The sequence below is a fragment of the Cherax quadricarinatus genome, chromosome 73 (genome assembly GCF_038502225.1).
Source record: "Cherax quadricarinatus isolate ZL_2023a chromosome 73, ASM3850222v1, whole genome shotgun sequence".
NCBI classification, from domain to species: Eukaryota; Metazoa; Arthropoda; class Malacostraca; order Decapoda; family Parastacidae; genus Cherax; species Cherax quadricarinatus.
In genome coordinates this window covers 5,856,811-5,872,210 of record NC_091364.1, presented here as the reverse complement: position 1 = coordinate 5,872,210, position 15,400 = coordinate 5,856,811, and the positions used below count along the sequence as shown (strand labels likewise).

At 38.4% G+C, this 15,400-nt stretch overlaps 1 pseudogene; it reads right to left on the bottom strand.

Annotated features, from left to right (window-relative positions):
- The window catches only part of LOC128703532 (alpha-aminoadipic semialdehyde synthase, mitochondrial-like), a 44,941-nt pseudogene extending 39,043 nt beyond the window's left edge, over positions 1–5,898 (bottom strand).
- Between the last annotated feature and the right edge of the window lie 9,502 nt (positions 5,899–15,400).

The following is a 15,400-nucleotide window of genomic DNA, read 5'->3' as shown; positions in this document are numbered from 1 at the left end:
TCTAACTATAGATTCACTACAAATCTTATGATTACAAGCATTGATCCTGATACCAACCTCTTATATAATGACTTAAATGAACCAAACAGTTACTGTAATTACTACACTGCAGAACAATCAAAGGCACTTCTCAGTGCCAATAACAACATAACTATCTTTAATTACAATATCAGATCTTTAAGCAAGCACTACGATGACCTCATAGCATTACTAAATTCCTTACATGCCAATATGTCCATCATTACGCTAACTGAAACCTGGCTAAAGCCTGATAGTACAGATGTCTATGCCATTCCTGGTTACACAGCCATACACAACTGTAGGCCAGACCAACAAGGGAGTGGCACAGCCATATACTACTCAGACCAACTAGAATGTATCACTAATACTTGCACAAGGGATGAACATGGGGAATATATAATAGCTAAATTCAAATCCAAATACCTACAAAAACCTCTCACATTGATTAACATCTACAGAGTTCCACAGTCAAACATTAGCCAATTTAGTCAAAACCTAGGAAGTATGATAACTGATGCACGCATGAACAAAGATCACTTACTACTCTCAGGTGACTTCAATATAAATCTCCTGCAAGACCAGGACCCACACGTTACTGAATTCACAAACACAATGAGTAACTGTATGTTGCTACCAACAGTAACAAAACCTACAAGAGTTACAGAGACTAGTGTTTCCCTACTTGACCACATCTGGACCAACACCATATCCCCTTTAAAATCAGGCATAATTACAGATAATACCACAGACCACTACCCTACTTTCCTCATAACAACTCTTGGTAAACTACCCCAAGACACTACTAAAGTCACCTTTAGACTTCACAATGAGGCAGCCATTAATAACTTCACAACAGCAGTAGCAAACATTGACTGGCACACTGAGCTAGAAATCTATACAGATATTGACGAATGTATTAATAATTTTCTAAAAAAGACCCAATACCTCTATAATAAGCACTGCCCTAAAAAAACTAAACATGACAGCTAAGAGACTGAACAGTCCCTGGCTAACACCCAGCATTCTCAAATCCATAAATACAAAACACCAATATGAAAAACAGTACAGAATGGGTCACATAACCAGAGACCAAACAAAACGTTACTCGTCAATCCTAACCAGCCTGATAAGAAGGGCAAAAAAATTGTATTATGAGAACAGATTATCCAACTTACGAGGTGATATAAAAAAGACCTGGAAAACCCTATCAGAAATTCTGGGAACAAAAAAGATATCACGAAATAGCGAAATAAAATTAGCAAAATCAGATGAACCCCAACTCCCACCAACAGAAACAGCAAACAGACTCAATGATTTCTTCTCCACTATAGGACAAAACCTTGCCAATAAAATCCCAAGCTCAGATACCCCACCAAATGACTACCTCACCGGCAACTACCCGAACACACTGTTCCTAGCTCCGACTAACCCATACGAAGTCTCCCTTATTATCAACGCACTAAAAAACAAGGCAGGAAATTTAAATACCTTACCACCCTTATATACAAAAAAGTGTCACAAGTGCTATCACCAATCATTGCAACACTCTTTAACAAATCCATTGAATCCTCCACCTTCCCTACAGTACTCAAAATAGCAAGGTTCACCCCGATCCACAAAGGAGGAGACCAGAGTTGAATAACTATAGGCCAATATCCAACTTACACCCTCTCTCAAAAATCTTCGAAAAATTAATTCATAAACGAATCTACTCCTACCTTATCTCCCAAAACATACTCAACCCCTGCCAATTTGGATTCAGGCCTAATAAAAATACTAATGATGCTATTATACACATGCTAGAACATATATACACTGCAATAGAGAAAAAAGAAGTCCCACTGGGGATCTTCATTGACTTACGTAAAGCTTTTGATACAGTTGACCATGACTTGCTCCACGTAAAATTGTCACACTATGGTATAAGAGGGCACTCCCTCAACTACCTCAAGTCATACCTCAGTAACAGAAGCCAATATGTGTACGCAAATGGGGCAAACTCTTCTGCACAACCAATTACAGTTGGTGTCCCACAGGGAAGTGTCCTTGGCCCTCTTCTCTTTCTCCTATACATAAATGACCTACCAAATGCTTCGCAATTACTCAAACCCACACTATTTGCAGATGACACTACATACGTCTTCTCCCACCCGAGCCCAGTCACGCTAGCCAATACTGTAAATACCGAATTACAGAAAATATCTACCTGGATGAGGACTAACAAACTTACACTAAACATTGACAAAACCTACTTCATTCAGTTTGGTAACAGAGCTACAGATGTCCCTCTTAACATAATGATAAACGGATCACCTATCACAAAGCTAACAGAGGGAAAATTCTTAGGAATCCACCTTGATAATAGACTCAAATTTCATACACATATACAACAAATTTCTAAAAAAATTTCCAAGACTGTAGGCATACTATCGAAGATACGGTACTATGCTCCACAGTCAGCCCTCCTGGCCCTATATCACTCACTTATTTACCCCTATCTCACCTATGGAATTTGTGCATGGGGCTCAACAACAATTAACCATCTCAGACCACTAATTACCCAACAAAAGGCTGCAGTTAGAATGATAACAAATTCTCACTACAGGCAGCACACTCCACCAATATTCAATACACTAAACCTACTCACCATACAAAACATCCATACTTATTACTGCACCTATTACATACATAGAACACTTAACTCTGATATTAACCCTCCCCTCAAACATCTCCTTGCCAACCAACAGAACACATGACCATAACACAAGGCACAGATCACTCTTTGATGTTCCTCGTGTCCATCTCACACTATGCAAAAACTCAATGCACATAAAAGGCCCTAAAATCTGGAATTCATTACCTGTAAATATAAAAGAAACACTACCTGTTTATAAATTCAAGTCTCTTCTCAAAGATCACTTACTCACCCAAAACCAAATAAATACTGAATAACTCAACCTTATAAATTGTATATCTTAAATGTTTCTCACAATTATATCACATAAATGTTAAACCTAAAACCCAATCTAACTTTACTATTTTTTTAAATACACCACCTAACAGAATTCTCCATACGACTGAATGTACAACAATGCATGCAACCATATGACCTGTCTTTGTAATACTCACTTGTGCTTTATAGTAATCTGTTTACATTAATGTTTTATCACTGATTTCATCATTGCTTAGTTAATCTTAAGTTAATTTTAAGCAAGCCCGTAATGCTGCATAGTATAAGTGGCTTTGGCATGCTGCTCTTATCTGCATTTTTTTTTTGTACCTCTGTATGTGTGCTCAAATTGTAATAAATAAATAAATAAATAAATAGTGTGTTTTGTGTGTGTGTGGATGTCAAGGGCCCCGTACGGTTTATTCAGTCCTGGGAAACTTTTAGAGTGAAGAAGTTTCCACAGTTATTATCACCCTGAACGTGCGCAAGGCCGCGTGGGTGAGAGTCCGTGCAGTTCTTTTACTTCCTGTTAGGTTTATCAGGACTAATGACAGCTTACGCAGTATCGAGCCCAGCTTCCCGATGTACGAGGAAGACATTGAATTGAATTAATAATAATAATATCTTTATTTCTACAAGTACATATACACAGTCTTAGCTGACATCAATGGCATACTACTATACAGAAAGCCGCTTGTTATGCAGAGCATTTCGAGCAAATTAGGTCAGTTTTGTCCTCCAATAGGTGGTTTACATATTATAAAAAAAAATCACAATAAAGGCCACTAGCATGCCTAGCAAGCCTAGGAATTTCAGGCGGACTAATAATATTGTTGTCCAAGGCTGGGCGCTAAAACAAAGAGGAACACAAGTCCCTTTGTAAATAGATACAGAAAGCAGAAGTTCTCAATTAGATCAGGTAGTCCCCCTTGCCAAACCCTAGCAGTGCGAAACGCCCACACCCCACCTGAGTTTAATAACCGGCTTCCCACGAAAACCGTTAAAGAACTATCTGCAGCACGGAAACATGGAACTGGCTAAAAGTAAGCCGATGATAGGTGCCCCTCTTGTAATGTGCCCGTAGGGAAAAGTAGATGAGAACAAGCGTCCCAGAGAGAACGAGGGACATTTGTCACCGATACTCAGGCGAGAAAGAGACGTCCACATCCGAGGAGGGATGGCGCAGAAGTCGTCCATTGCCTACCTGTTTGTGTGTGTGTTGGTGTGTTTCTTAAGGGCCACTATAAGTTACAAATTACTGGGCTTCCAGTATTATTTCAATGAGAAGTACTAAACCCACAAGCGTGATACGGCTTGCCTAGCAATATGAAGAATGAGCAGTGACTGAGGAAGCAAAGTCTAAGTAATGAGTTTAAGAGATGATAGATTTGTTGTGGAAAAATGGTTACCAGATGAAGGAAGCTGCTGCTTCTTCTGCAACACCACCACCACCAACCACCTACCACTAGCAGCAACACCACTATCACCACCATTTCCAGCAGTAGCACCACTATCAGCAGCACCACCACCACCACCACCAACAGAACCACTACCACTAGCAGCAACACCACTATCAGCACCATTTGAAGGAGTAGTACCACTATCAGCAGCAGCACCACCACCACCAAAGCCGGATGCCTTAAGTTATATTGATTACTTAAGTCACACTGCACACTCACAAATTTTTTATGTTGATGGTTCTGTTCACCAATCCACTGGTGCATCTGGTAGTACTGATCTTGTCATACAGAGTGATAACTGTCATAAAGATATTGGAGCACGCATCAATTACCCTGCAAACAGAACTGCCACATTCCTTGGACTCAAATGCGTCCATGAATCTAAGACTGACACTTTAATTGAAACAGGTTCTTTATCATCCTTAAATGCTCTAAACTCCTTGAGTATAAATAGTGGCATGTTTGTGTCAGAAACCAAACATAGGTATCGTAGGACTGTGGACAATGGAGTTGGAGTACACCTTCCATGGATTCCATCTCACATTGGTCTTCAGATGCACGATAGAACTGATGAATTGGCTAAGGAGGAGTAGACTGCTATCTTGGACTGTCAGCAGTTTGAGAACAATAATAAGAAAAGAACTTCAACTGAACTTTATTGGCTTAAGACTGAAGAAGGCTGACACCAGTCAATCCATCTATCATCATTCTATCATGAAGTAGTATCCACATGTTTATGGCTTCCAACAAAATAAGCAGACTCTTGGATGTCACTACTGCCCGGCTCAGGCCGGGATACGAGTATAGCTAAAATACATGTTTCATGTATAGCTAACATACATGTACCTGTTACTGTGATCTGATCCTCTCTTTAGTGTTAACGTAAATAACTCAGTTTACCGGGAGCCCGGTGGTCTGGTGGCTAAAGCTCTCGCTTCACACACGGAGAGCCCGGGTTCGATTCCTGGCGGCGTAGAAATATTTCGACGTGTTTCCTTACACCTGTTGTCCTGTTCACCTAGCAGCAAATAGATACCTGGGTGTTAGTCGACTGGTGTTGGGTCGCGTCCTGAGGGACAAGAGTGTGGACCCCAGTGGAAATAAGACACAGACAGTCCTTGATGACGCACTGACTTTCTTGGGTTATCCTGGGTGGCTAACCCTCCGGGGATTGAAAATCTTATCTTCTTATTATATCTCTTTTTATTGTAACTGCTTTTCACACAGTTAAGCTACTTACCTTTTTTAACTTTTAAGGTTAAAGTAATTATTACCAGGACCCCAATGAAAATAAGTCACTGAATTTTTTGGGGGGTTATCCTAGGTAATCTACACATACACTGCTATGTATGATATTTTTTATAACTGTATTTATGTGTACATGTACCTAAATAAACTTACAATACCAGATGTAGACAAAATGAAACGAAAACTTGCCTGATAGACAAGTGCCACACCTTGCGTCATTATGTGCTGGAATGCGATAAAAATTAACGAATTCAGAGACAACTCACTCAGAAATGTTAAAGAAATGTCACAGAATTTTATCCACAGTGGTATATTACAAACCCTGACCTTGCTCATTGTATTATTATTATTATAATCAAAAAGAAGCGCTTAGCCACAAGGGCTATACAGCGCTGTTTGCTCATTGTAAATAAAGTATTTTGTGTGTGTATATTTTTTAAACGAACCAGTTGTATCCCACTGAGGCAGGGTGATCTAAAAAGAAAAACGAAAATTTTTCTTAGAAATTTATACAGGAGAAGGGGTTACTAGCCTCTTGCTCCCGGCATTTTAGTCGCCTCTTAGGACACGCCTGGCCTCGTAGCCTTATAACCTATAGAGGAAGAATTCTTTTTCACCTTCCCTTGAAGAAATCTCTTATGTTTTTAACATAATGGTTCAACTGGAGTGATTTTGAAAATTTTTGACAAACTGAGTGTAAAATTGATATATATATATATATATATATATATATATATATATATATATATATATATATATATATATATATATATATATATATATATATATATATATATATATATATATATATATATATATATACAGTAAACAGGTGATTTCAGAATATGCAAAACAACCACTCTGAAAGAATAGAGAAATTCCAAGCGCTTTCGTGACTACTCACATTATCAAGGAACTATGAAAGTGTAAAGTAAAAGGACACAAGTGCAACTAATGTGACATTTATTGTGGCAACGTTTCGCTCTCCAGGAGCTTTATCAAGCCATTACAAACAATACATGGACACAGAGGGTATATAAAGGCTCAGAGTGAGGTGCAATACTTGTGAGGTATCATTTCGATGTTCAATAGTGGTTGTGGTAGTAGTAGTAGTAGTGGTAGTGACAAAAGTAATACAATATGGTAGAGCAATTAATTCGTACATGAATAAAAGGATATAAAATCTGTTACTTTGGTTACCCAAGTAATAGCTTTTATATCCTTTTACTCATGTACGAATTAATTGCTCTACCATATTGTATTACTTTTGTCACTACCACTACTACTACCATTACTACTATTGAACATCGAAATGGTACCTCACAAGTATTGCACCTCACTCTGAGCCTTTATATACCCTCTGTGTCCATGTATTGTTTGTAATGGCTTGATAAAGCTCCTGGAGAGCGAAACGTTGCCACAATAAATGTCACATTAGTTGCACTTGTGTCCTTTTACTTTACATATTGTCGGTAATTCTACCAACTTTATTACAACTATGAAAGTAAAGCATCCAAGGAAGCTATATAAGGGGTCTGGCCAGCACCTCACTATCAGATCCCACAACGGTTAAACACCTGACGCGCGCCGACCCAACTTGGATAGGTCCTTTGCACAACTCACCCCACAAACTATTCTACCCAAGAAAATTTAAAAATTATTTGTCCAGTGTATTATTAAATTATTCCCAAATTCTATCAATTATAAATGGATTTAATTTATATAAACCATATATTTCCTTTGGTTTATATAAATTAGATCCATTTATAATTAATAGAATTTGGGAAGAATTTAATAATACACTGGACAAATAATTTTTAAATTTTCTTGGGTAGAATAGTTTGTGGGGCGAGTTGTGCAAAGGACCTATCCAAGTTGGGTCGGCGCGCGTCAGGTGTTTAACCGTTGTGGGATCTGATAGTGAGGTGCTGGCCAGACCCCTTATATAGCTTCCTTGGATGCTTTACTTTCATAGTTCCTTGATAATGTGAGTAGTCACGAAAGCGCTTGGAATTTCTCTATTCTTTCAGAGTGGTTTTTTGCATATATATATATATATATATATATATATATATATATATATATATATATATATATATATATATATATATATATATATATATATATATATATATATATAATCTTTCATGGTTTATACAACTTTTGATAACATAGATGTGAAAGGGCTTCAGAAATTGAAGAAATCAGAGGGAGTAAAAAACCTTGTATTATACTGAAACTTTCTTTTTATGTTTTAAAGTGCACATTATATAAAAATGCTCTATAAAAGACATTATATAATAATGCTTTATATACGACATTTCATAAGAGAGGATTTTAAAATAAAACAGTAGAAGGTTATGCAGAAATTTATGATAAAATATACAAATTGTACTAAAGTTTTTCACTACACAATGATGATGAGATACATAAGAGAAACACACACCCTGGTCATGTAATACATATACAGAGAGCATACAAGGGTTTACGGCACTCTGTTCTACTCTAGTAGAGGAAATATATACAAGTGTATAAGCATACTTCTGGGAACTTTGTAAATATACAAGTATACAACCCCATCATATTTCTAAAAAAAAAAGGGCTCATGTTATCCAAATTAACCAAATGACCAGTAATCTAATATAATATTAATTAATTTATTCCGTATAATAGTTTCAGAAATGTAATAGTATATAAGACAGCCCATCAGACACAGACACACACACAGATGATGTGAAGTTAATGAGAAGAACCTAAGAGGCAGGGCCAGGAGCTGAGTCTCGACCCCTGCAACCACAATTAGGTGAGTACAATTAGGCGCGTACACACACACACAGACACACACAGAGGAGCCGAGTCTCAACCCCTGCAACCACAAATAGATGAGTACACACATACACACGATTCTGTACACCGTGTACGTCAGACCCATATTGGAGTATGCAGCACCAGTTTGGAACCTACTTCTGGCCAAGCACGTCACGAAAGTAGGGGAAGTGCGATGGTTTGCAACGAGACTAGTCCCAGAGCTAAGGGGCATGTCCTACGAGGAGAGGTTAAGAGAAATCGACCTGACAACACTGGAGGATAAGAGGGACATGATAACGACATATAAAATACTGAAAGGAATCGACGAGGTGGACATACACAGAATGTTCCGGAGATGGGACACAGCAACAAGGGGGTCACATTTGGAAGTGGAAGAGTCAGATGAGTTGCAGGAATGTTAAGAAGCGTTTCTCCAGTCAGAGTTGTCAGGAAGTGGAATAGTCTAGAAAGTGATGTAGTGGAGGCCGGATCCAAACATATCTTTAAGAGGAGGTATGATAAAGTTCACGGAGCAGGGACAGCGTGACCAAGTAGCGACCAGTGAAGAGGCGGTCCAGGAGCTATGAATCAACCCCTGTAACCACACTTAGGTGGGTTCAGTTAGGTAAGAACACACACACCACATGTGCATACACCACACATTCAACAGGCCAAGTGTCCCATCGACAAGTGTTTTTGACAAATGGTAACTACTAATAGTTTCTTTTGACTTGTATATCAGACAATCCATCACTGATAATTACTCCTGACTTACCTACGAGACAGCCCATCACTGAGAGTTATGTCTAAGTTATATTATTGCCAGAGTTATGCAAATAATCCAAAATTACATTTTATATTCATGATGAAACAGTAAGCAGTACTGTGTAAAGTAGAAATTAATACACTTTTAGAAATGGCTGAGCCATCCTTGATACAGGAGCCACAGCCAAGGATGAGACAGGAACCAGAGCCAACGATAATACAGAAGCCAGAGTAAGCAATGATACAGAAGCCAGAGTAAACAATGATACAGGAGCCAGAATAAACAATGATACAGGAGCCAGAATAAACAATGATACAGGAGCCAGAATAAACAATGATACAGGAGCCAGAATAAACAATGATACAGGAGCCAGAATAAACAATGATACAGGAGCCAGAATAAACAATGATACAGGAGCCAGAATAAACAATGATACTAGAGCCAAAGTAAACAATGACGCAAGAGCCAGAGTAAACAGTGATACAGGAACCAAAGTAAACAATGATACAAGAGCCAGAATTAACAGTGATACAGGAGCCAGAGTAAACACATCCTAACTGATGTTTACTTTTTGTATAGATAAATGACTTATTTTTCAAAGCAAAACAACACTAAGAAATGACTTGAAGTGTGCGGTGTTCATGACTGGTACACTGTGCAAGTGGTGTTCATGACTGGTACACTGTGCAAGTGGTGTTCATGACTGGTACACTGCGTAAGTGGTGTTCATGACTGGTACACTGTGCAAGTGTTCATGACTGGTACACTGCGTAAGTGGTGTTCATGACTGGTACACTGTGCAAGTGGTGTTCATGACTGGTACACTGTGCACGTGGTGTTCATGACTGGTACACTGTGCACGTGGTGTTCATGACTGGTACACTGTGCAGGTATTTGTGAACTTGGTGTTCATGACTGGTACACTGTGCAGTAATTTATTTTCAGTAACATTCATTATGAAAGACTGTCCATTCAAGGAACAACACCCTAGTGTTCGTTGTTTGTTCATGCAAGAACTAACATCCTGGTGTTCAGTGTTCGTCAATACAAGGACTAACATTCTGGTGTTCAGTGTTCGTCAATACAAGGATTAACACCCTGGTGTTCAGTGTTCGTCAATACAATGAACAATACTCGGGTGCTCAGTCATTCACTTAAGAAAACTCAAAACAGTACACAATTATAGATAAAAAAATATTTTTATAACCATTACATTTTGGATGTGACAATTTAAACAAGCAGCACCCGCTTTCCTCGTTTAATGACATATTATCCTCTGTATGGGGAAGCGTTAAACTGGTATGAGTATTTTTAATATTGTAAAATATTGCTACTGTAATATTAATATTTACTATTTTACTAGTAACATTAATATTAATTATTATTATTTCGCTAAATCTGATTGGGAAGGGAAGGTAGTTAAGTTTGTTGTAAGAAGACAATTCGTATTTCTTGGATCAAGAGCCCTTCACAAGGGTACGGACAGATATCGCAAAACCGTGTGTCAACGATGATCCGTTAAGGAAAGATTCTCATACACTTCCATTGTTATGCAATTACTAATGCATAAGGTGCAATGTGATCATCTTATGACACGAGGTGCAATGTGATCATCTTATGACACGAGGTACAATGTGATCATCTTATGACACGAGGTGCAATGTGATCATCTTATGACACAAGGTGCAATGTGATCATCTTATGACACAAGGTGCAATGTGATCATCTTATGACACGAGGTGCAATGTGATCATCTTATGACACAAGGTGCAATGTGTTGATCTTATGACAAGAGACGAAATGTGGAGATCTTACGACACGGTGAAATGTAATCAGGTGCTTTACACTGTCACTACTACTGTGACCAGGTGCTTTACACTGTCACTACTATACTGTGACCAGCTGTTTTACTACATTGTAAATACTAAAATCTTCATTACTAAACATGTGAATGTTCATCAAAAAATTCCAATATTTAACTAAAGAAAACACAGCAGTAACATTGTATGTTGTTATAAGCTACTTCCAAAACATTCCTCAATGCATCTAAAATTCTTAATGTCAGTACCTGACCAGGCGGGCTGTGGTTCGTGCGCTGGATTGCGTGCTGCCGGCAGTATCAACCTGGTTGATCAGACGCTGATCCATCGTGAGGCCTGGTCATGGACCGGGACGCGAGGGCGTTGATCCCCAGAACATCCTCCAGATCTGAGATCTGATATGTTCTTAATGTTCTCAGTGCTGCGTACTACAACTTGGGCCTGACGTACACGGTTTACAGTGTCATGAATGACTGCTTAGATGTCTAAACACTATTCTTAGGTTTACCAGACGAGTATTTGGTGCAGTAGTTATTTGGTTGATGTGTGCCTCAGGGGATATACACGGTATGATACTCACTCCAACGTCCTCCTTGAGTGAGGTTTTCAACCTTTGCTCCCCGAGCCTGTGCTCCATCTCCAGTTTTCATTGTCCTCCCCAAGCTTCGTAACTTTGGACATGCTGGAGCTAAACGCCAGGAGCCACTTGTCAGACCAGGCTTCTAGCCTGTCCAGATCCCTTTGTAGCCTTTCCTAGTCCTCGTTCACTTGTATTTTCGTGATTAGTTTCACGTCATCTGCGAACAGTAACACCTCTGATTCTATCCCTTCTGTCATGTTGTTCACGTACACAAGAAACAGCACCGGCACTCAGACTGATCCTTGTGGAACCAAACTCGTCACATTATACGGGTGTATTATACACTTGTGTTGTTATACAGGTGTGTTATAACACCTATTATACAGGCGTTTTATGTGATATACAGATGTGGTTATACACCTGCATTATACAGGTATTTCATATACCTGTTTACACAGCTGTTATTCTGATTTGTCACACACCTGCGATACACACATGTGTGTCACCTGCGATATGCACAGGTGTCACACACCTGCGATATACACAGGTGTTACACACCTGCGATATACACAGGTGTCACACACCTGTGATATATCCAGATGTGCCACACACCTGCGATATACACAGGTGTGTGTCACACCTGCGATATACACAGGTGTGTCACACGCCTGCGATGTACACAGGTGCGTCACACGCCTGCGATATACACAGGTGTGTCACATGCCTGCAATACACAGGTGTTTTACACTTGATATATACAGGTGTTTTACGCCTGATATATACAAGTGTTTTACACCTGATATATTCAGGTGTTCCATACCTGATGTATTCAGGTGTTCCATACCTGATATAGACAGGTGTTCTAAACCTGTGTTATTATACACCTGTTATATAGCTGTTATTCGCCTGTATTTCTATACGAGTATTATACACCTGTGTTATTATACAGGAATTCTCTTCTACAAGTGAATTGCTTGTAACACCTGTTATACAAGCGTGTTATACACAGGTTTGATATACACTTGTTCTGTTACACCTGTGTTTTACACCTGTTCTGGTATACGTATATTTATTATATAAGAGCGCTATTATTTAAGTATGCACTTATAAATCTTTGTTACAGATCTGTCTTGTTATACGAATGTGATGATATTCAGCTGTTTCCTGAAGTATTTACTAATTGTCAAGTACGTTACATTACAAGATTCGTCATTAAGAGACGATTACCTGCCTTGCAATGCATGAGAAAGTTATTTTCCCTATTGCAGAAACAAACTGTATCTTAACTCTGTAGACTATGAATAAAAATGAATAATGTTCCGTATTTATACTAATATAAACGCTAAAAGTCAATTGATACGGACATAATTATGATGTAAATATAAACTTTTCGCCTGGGCTGCAGTTTTATCATACGAGTACAGATCAATTACACTCCTGCACACGTCACTGCACTAACAAAACCCCTCGTGGGCGAAACAGTTAATACTATGTCTGGTCTTATATGTATATCTCATTTACATACTGAGGGTGTACAATTAATAGGTAAACATAAGCACAGTGATTAACAAATTCATTTATCCGGAACCTTTAACAGTGGGAATCCTCAATGCCCGTATAATGCATTCTTTATAATAGGAGTTAACATAGCATTTTTTTATTAATCAACAAGAAATTTCCTAATGAGCTTTATCTTTAGATATCTACTACAGCTAGATTCTAAACCAAAATATACAGCCTGTAGAAAATAATCACTCTAAAAGATGTATCTATCTTTCAGCGTTATTGATCAAAGTAAAGTGACATCTGCAGCATGTTGAAACAATGAAAGACTTGTAATATTAAGTAATAGTGTTTGGTCCACACAAGAATGAGAATTAACCACAGCTCTGCCCTTGTCAACAGCGAATTATAACCACTAACTTTATAGTCAACACATCGAACATCGTTATATATTATTTGTTATATAGTTCACCAGTGTTTTACGCTCAGTTTATCGTGGTTTCCTTTTATGCACGAATGAGTAAGTCCGTGTGGATGATTCATAGTAGTATTAGAGGCTCGATCCTTAGTCACAGCATCTCATCAAGGTTTGTGACCAGTTAGACAGTTGCCAACTGCTTAAGTTTATAATGGTGATTATGTGAGGAACTATATATATATATATATATATATATATATATATATATATATATATATATATATATATATATATATATATAAGCGACTATTGGCAGAAAGGTGGGCTAGTGCAAAGATGAGTAGTGGGGGGGGGGGTTGAAGAGGATTGGAATAGTTTTAAAAATGCAGTATTAGAATGTGGGGCAGAAGTTTGTGGTTATAGGAGGGTGGGGGCAGGAGGAAAGAGGAGTGATTGGTGGAATGATGAAGTAAAGGGTGTGATAAAAGAGAAAAAGGTAGCTTACGAGAGGTTTTTACAAAGCAGAAGTGTTATAAGAAGAGCAGAGTATATGGAGAGTAAAAGAAAGGTGGAGAGAGTGCAAAAGGAGAGCAGATGAAAGAGTGGGAGAGGCACAGTCAAGAAATTTTAATGAAAATAAGACAAAATTTTGGAGTGAGTTTAACAAGTTAAGAAAGCTTTGGGAAAGTATGGATTTGTCAGTTAAAAACAGAGTAGGGGAGTTAGTAGATGAGGAGAGGGAGGTATTAGGTAGATGGCGAGAATATTTTGAGGAACTTTTAAATGTTGAGGAAGAAAGGGAGGCGGTAATTTCATGCACTGGCCAGGGAGGTATACCATCTTTTAGGAGTGAAGAAGAGCAGAATGTAAGTGTGGTGGAGGTACGTGAGGCATTACGTAGAATGAAAGGGAGTAAAGCAGCTGGAACTGATGGGATCATGACAGAAATGTTAAAAGCAGGGGGGGATATAGTGTTGGAGTGGTTGGTACTTTTGTTTAATAAATGTATGAAAGAGGGGAAGGTACCTAGGGATTGGCGGAGAGCATGTATAGTCCCTTTATATAAAGGGAAAGGGGACAAGAGATTGTAAAAATTATAGAGGAATAAGTTTACTGAGTATACCAGGAAAAGTATACGGTAGGGTTATAATTGAAAGAATTAGAGGTAAGACAGAATGTAGAATTGCGGATGAGCAAGGAGACTTCAGAGTAGGTAGGGGATGTGTAGATCAAGTGTTTACATTGAAGCATATATGTGAACAGTATTTAGATAAAGGTAGGGAAGTTTTTATTGCATTTATGGATTTAGAAAAGGCATATGATAGAGTGGATAGAGGAGCAATGTGGCAGATGTTGCAAGTATATGGAATAGGTGGTAAGTTGCTAAATGCTGTAAAGCGCTTTTATGAGGATAGTGAGGCTCAGGTTAGGGTATGTAGAAGAGAGGGAGAATACTTCCCGGTAAAAGTAGGTCTTAGACAGGGATGTGTAATGTCACCATGGTTGTTTAATATATTTATAGATGGGGATGTAAAAGAAGTAAATGCTAGGGTGTTCGGGAGAGGGGTGGGATTAAATTATGGGGAATCAAATTCAAAATGGGAATTGATACAGTTACTTTTTGCTGATGATACTGTGCTTATGGGAGATTCTAAAGAAAAATTGCAAAGGTTAGTGGATGAGTTTGAGAATGTGTGTAAAGGTAGAAAGTTGAAAGTGAACATAAGGTGATGAGGGTATCAAATGATTTAGATAGAGAAAAATTGGATATCAAATTGGGGAGGAGGAGTATGGAAGAAGTGAATGTTTTCAGATACTTGGGAGTT